At 43.2% G+C, this 6000-nt stretch overlaps 1 protein-coding gene across 2 annotated transcripts in view; it reads left to right on the forward strand.

Moving 5' to 3' along the window:
- P2RX1 (purinergic receptor P2X 1) overlaps positions 1-2482 on the forward strand; it is a 141442-nt gene extending 138960 nt beyond the window's left edge. For both annotated transcript variants that reach the window (XM_088447037.1, XM_088447038.1), the window contains one exon: positions 592-2482. The gene's annotated coding sequence lies outside the window, so the exon portion shown is untranslated. The remainder of the gene's footprint in view (positions 1-591) is intronic.
- The last annotated feature ends 3518 nt before the right edge of the window (positions 2483-6000 follow it).

Consider the following 6000-nt stretch of genomic DNA (forward strand, 5'->3'; position numbering starts at 1 on the left):
CCTCCTGCTGCAATATGAAAAAATAAAAAAATTAATCCTTTAATAATAGAAAAACCTAGTGGCCCTTGATAATAATAATAATTAACAAAAAATACTGCCAAAGCAGCTTACTACTGTATTAAGCGGCCAGCCTGCTATGAACAGTGAGTGTGCTGAGTGCTCCATTAGTATGAAGACAGCAGGGGAGGATGGGAGGAATTGTAAGGAAGAGAGCAGTGCGCTTGTGGAGGGGGAGGAGCAGAGATTACTTAGGGGGCAAAGCCTGTGCACAGGAAGAGCTGCACTCCCTGTTCTAATATTGTGCAGCCACTTTTTTTCTCGTGGTCATTACCCGTGCCTGAACTAAAAAAAAGAAAATGCAATTGTCCCCATTCTGGTTCCGCCACCCGTTGCTGGCAGCCTGAGCACCTGCTCCACCCATTCTGCCCACACTGTGCCTCTGTGGAGACAGGAGACCCTGCAACAGTAGCCACAATAGCCTGGTGAATGACTGGTCAAATATTCTAGTTTTTCTATACTGGAGAATGCCAATTGACCGCATGTGGCACGCTAAGCACATTTTGGTAAAGTGTTTCTGTTATATTTTTACAGAGATGCAAAAATGGACGTCACTCATCAACTACTTCTACTACATCATGGTTTCATGGTTATTCAAACCTAAACATTGGATTCCATACCCCAAGGAGAGTATGCAGAGGACATAATATCGTATGAAGGATGCAATGAAGCAAAACAAGTTATATAATACTGTGATTAAAAAATGCCTACATGTTGTTCAGTACAATTATACTAATTTAAAAATATATAAAAATCTAGGTAGCAAAATATAAAACCAATAAAATAAGGACTCTTTTTTTAATTTCCTGACAACTGCACTTTCATTACATATTGTACTAAGTTAAACATATCTTTAAGCCTTAATGTTTCTTATGTGTTATAAGGACATCAGCCTTTTAAACAGAGTTAAATTAGAAGCTCAGTCCATTCACTGGAGGTAATGGAAACAAATGCATCACCATTATGTGCACCACCATAGATTCTGCACAGATAAATTGCAGGATTACATTTGCAATTGTTGTAAAAAAAAAATAGCTGTTTGAATTTACGAGCAATACACAGCACTAGTTATATAATAGAGCAGATTTATGAACAGCTGGTGTGTGTACACCCAGGGTTACAGCAGATTGTACCTCTTTGTGACTAAATGTACAGCAAGGGTTACTGAGATCCAGCAAGCAGATACAAGTTAGATGGTTATTTACTAATACCCCTTTTACACCAACCGAATAACAGCTCACAAAAAAATAACCCGGGACGATTTACCCGGCAATCTTACTTGGGCTGAGAGCAGGTCAGAAAACGGGTTGGTCCCGGGTCATGCGGCAGTTTAAACGGGTGCTAGCCGGATTATTTAACCCGGCTAGCTCTGAAAGATGTCATTTGTCAGTGCCCTGTAGAGAGAGACAGCACATGCATCCATTGCTTGCCTGCCTAACCTCCTGCATCACAGCAGCATGACCAGCCTGACCAACAGCCACAACAGCAGGCAGACACAGCCTGACCAGCAGCTGCCAACGCAAGCTGATACACAGCCTGCCACATCCAGAACTGCAGTCTGCCATCATTGCTGCAATGCTGTGAGCAGTCCCCAACCCTCACTTTTGTTGCCTTTTGTGACCTCATCTTTGTCAGCCCTTAGAAAAGTAAATTTTTAATGACATCTATTGAGAAAAGCAGGGATTACAGGGTTTAGTGTAAATGGGGCCAACCTCAGAACAACCCGTTTTGATTTGCGTCGTAAACGGGGTCTAAAGCTGGGTCGGACCCGGGATTTTGATGCATTTAACAATCACACACTTGTATTTATTGTCTACCACAAAACACTTGTATTTATTGTTTTCATTGTAAAGCTGGGTCGGACCCGGGATTTTGGTGTAAAAGGGGTATAACATTGCATTTACCAATCACATACTTGTATTTATTGTCTACCAAGCAGTAGATAGATCAAAGCAAATTCCTGATTGGTTGCTAAATATAGTGTTACTGATTAACCTATCTATTCTACTGATGGTTATACCGAAGGAAGCCCTAGTCCCCACAATCCATCTTACGTCATCTGTATCTTACCCCCAGCCAGTCCTCCGCTATTACACTGGAGTCAGTTGCACCCTCTGTATGATAGACTTTACTACTCACATTTGTGTCTGTTTTTTGCATTTGTTTTGTTTTTGCATTTGTTCCTTACGGGTTTTTTTATTGTTAATGATGAAATCACTAGTTTTCACTATGAAGTTTTACGGATTTTATACTATTGTCAAACCATTTCCCTTTTAGGAAAAGAAACATTGTTTTGAGTTGTAACACTGTTGAGAAATCTGTATTGAAAACATTTTGTTTACAGTTTTTCCCAATATTTTTATAGAACTTAAGTTATTGGAGATTATCACAGAGCTATATGTTGTTTATAATGTAGAAACAAATAAATGGAATTTAATTAAACAAGAAAAACAACCCTTATACTTGGTGGGAGCCATTCCAGCATGATGTAAATAATGTACCTTGTGTAAATGTGAAAAGCATGCTTAAAGATAACTCTTTTGTTTATTCATAACCAACAGCATCATTTTGTCAAATGAGTTTAATAATTACTACATATTAATGTTAGATAACAAATATGTATAAAGTAGTTTTGGCAACACTGCATACATAAAACACCCCTGGTTCCTAATAAGAAATATTATAATACACATAATAGGCTTAATGTTGTTTTGGACATACACATTATTATAATTATCATTTATTTATATGGTGCCATAAGTGTTCCGCAGCGAGTACATAAACAAATAGGTGACCAGTGACTACAGAACAATACAATACAGGACACGGACATGGATAATATACATAGCTACATTAGCAACCATCTTGCGGAGCGCTTCTTGGGTGTTTTTCAACTTTTCATGTTCTGAAACAAAGCGCACACAAGTCGCGGTGATGCAAAGCTGAATGCATTTTGAGCGCAATCGGGCTATAATGGGCGTTCTTATTTAGGCACAGTTTAGAGAAGGTATGTCAATGCTAATGCAGGCAATGGAGAGTTTGATGGAAGCGTAAATGTACCTGTTTTAGGTGCATCATTACTACTAGGCGTTTCTTTTCTTTAGGTATCAAGTATAATCTATTGCAAGTGCGCCCTGATGATGAGGGCGAGTCTCAAACTAAGGGCAGGAGATTGCCCAATAGGGGCAAATGTACACATTTATTTCCATGCAAGCTATGCGGGAGCAATTATAGTCTGTTTCTGTTCAACAAACTATCATGCCCAACATCACTGCGCAGACTCTTAAGAGTGGTGGGGGAAAGTGCTTAGCATATGTTCTCCCCATGCTCCCACTACCATTACTCTCTCACTGGTTCCAATTGCAGAGACCATTGGAGAGTGGCTCTGCCCTTCACAGCAGTTCCCATCACTGTTGCTTTATGCGAGAAAGAACTATGCAGAGCGCCACTGTCTCCTACTTATGACATCACTGTCTACATCTTGGAACAGCTACTGTTGTACAGGGCAGTGCAGCACTACTCTGACACCACAGCAGAGTAAGAGCCTCTGGTAGGGCTGGATTGGGAGAACAGTGTAAAGTGGGACAGGGAAGGGTAGAGGCAGGCAAAGGGGAATAACAGGAAATGAGCCAGTCAGATCATCAGGACCAGCTGTGCATCCTGGCATAGGCTGACAGACATGGAGCTGAGCCACTCAGGGCAGAGCTCTGATTCCCATTGACAGCAATGTTAGTGCTGGGTCTGGTAAGTCATGGCTGACCAGACCAGTTTATGAGCTCTTCTCCACCCATGCCAACTGTAAGTCTGCAGCTACTTTTCCATACGGCCAGAGCAGCCTGCTCACTTGCTTATGCTAATGCGAAAAACAACTGAATATCCATGCGGAAGTCCATCCCACCCACTGTTTTTTTTATGTCTGTAGCCTTAATCATTCGTATCAGGGTTTGCACCCACCCAATCCAAATTATCAGTCAGTAACAGGTGTCTTATCTGCGTCTACTTACTACTAATGAACAAAGACGTTGGCTTACACACCATTGACACTCCCATACGATGGATGATTCCATGCCTTTACATGGTTGCTGTCCTGTCACATTAATATTGCTGAAAGAGTGCTGCCTCAATGGACAGATCTCTCCATATGCACTTGCAAACTCCATCTGTGTGAAATGCTCAGCCTGTGATTTCTTTCAATAGCACATGCGCAGTATGCAAATAGCCATGAGTTCCATCTGCATTTCCACTTGCATTTCACTCTGAATTAGGCCCTACAGTATATGTGACCCCTATGTTAGTTTTTCTTCTGGCTCATCCGCCTTGTAATTCTAAAGTGGCTGTGGTCACATGTTATCTACGTCAACTGGGGGCTTGCCCTTACCTAATGTTACGAGCCAGTGGCAGCTCCTTACCTGTCTGGCCAGGGGGGTCTGTAATTGTGCACATGTTCAGTATCGCAATTCCACACATGAGCACAAATGAGCAAATTGGCCAGCTTCTAGGGACTGCTTTAGCTGCAGCCCCTACAAGCTGCTATTGCAGTCTGGACTGGCAGTCCCACGGAGACTGCCTATTCGGCTGTGATTAGCAGGGAGCACTTCCAAAGGGAAGTCACTGTCCCTGCAGGTAGCAGATTTTACTGGGGGGCTGCAGCCCTAGGTAAAATCTGCCACTGGTACCAACTGCTCTAAATAGACACCTATTTCATGCAGACCTTGCCAGTTATAGCATTCACATGCTATCGTTCTATGCTCCTGCCTCTGTGCTGTTCTGTATCCTACGTGCTGCCTTTTATCCAAAGCTTGTTTGTGGCCCCGACTTTGCCTGAGTGCTGTGTGGACTAAGCTCTTGCATGTGACCCTGACTATCCTGTTTACCACCTGGACTGAACCTTTACCTGTGTACCAGATTATCTTGTCAAATGCCTAACATCTGCTTTGTATTCCTAGGTTATTCTGCCCCCACCCTTTGTCTGTCTGTGCAAGTATTCTCTTTGTGTTTCTTTTCCATATCTTTCACTGTTCGTAATTTTGTATGTGTTTCTTTGCCTCTCTTTAACTCTTCCCCCCCACATTGTGTGAATCTTTCCTTTTCCCAATTATTTGTCTATTACCTCTATTTTTTACGCTCGTGTCCCTCACAAACCACTCTTCCTCCTGCCGTACACCTTCTCCCACCTCCCCATTCTTATTCCTCTTCTGTATTAAAAAAAAAAATGTTAGCTCAGCAGCGCTGTATTCCAATATTTAATTTCCTTTAAGTAATCCTTACACCTTTTGTCACTCAAACGGGATGTAGCCGGCAGACGGGATCCAGACCGCCGATATACGACGGAATCATTACCACCGGCAAAATGCTGATGCCGCTATCCCAAATAAGATCAAGATAGCAGTGTCAGCAACCCGACCGCTGGAATCCCGAATGTCCGGACACCGGGTAAGTAAGTATGTTTCCGGGGACAGGGGGGTTAGGTTTAGGCACCACTGGGAGGAGATTAGTGTTGGGCATCCCCCCGGAGAGTTAGGTTTAGGGTGCGGGAAGGGGGGTTAGGGTTAGGCTATGGGGAAGGGGGGTTAGGGCTAGGCACCCCTGGGGTAAGGTTAGGGTTAGGCATCCCCCCGGAGAGTTAGGTTTAGGGTGCGGGAAGGGGGTTAGGGTTAGGCACCACCGGGGGGAGGTTAGGGTTAGGCACTAGGGGGGGAAGGTTAGGGTTAGGCACCACTAAGGGATGGTTAGGGGGGGAGAGGGGGAGGGCTAGGGTACTGACCACCCCTGTCGGCATCTTCAGTTATCCGGATGCCGCTGTCGGGATTTGAACCGGCGGCTATTGAGCCTCCGGTATTTCATACCAAACTCACTCAAACAATCGTATAATACTGCTGGGATAATATTTCCATGGGAAATCAAAATCAGATGAAAAACGGATATATTAATTGCTTAATAAAC

The sequence above is a fragment of the Taudactylus pleione genome, unplaced genomic scaffold (genome assembly GCF_031769625.1).
Source record: "Taudactylus pleione unplaced genomic scaffold, aTauple2 ptg000411l, whole genome shotgun sequence".
In the NCBI taxonomy this organism is placed as follows: domain Eukaryota; kingdom Metazoa; phylum Chordata; class Amphibia; order Anura; family Myobatrachidae; genus Taudactylus; species Taudactylus pleione.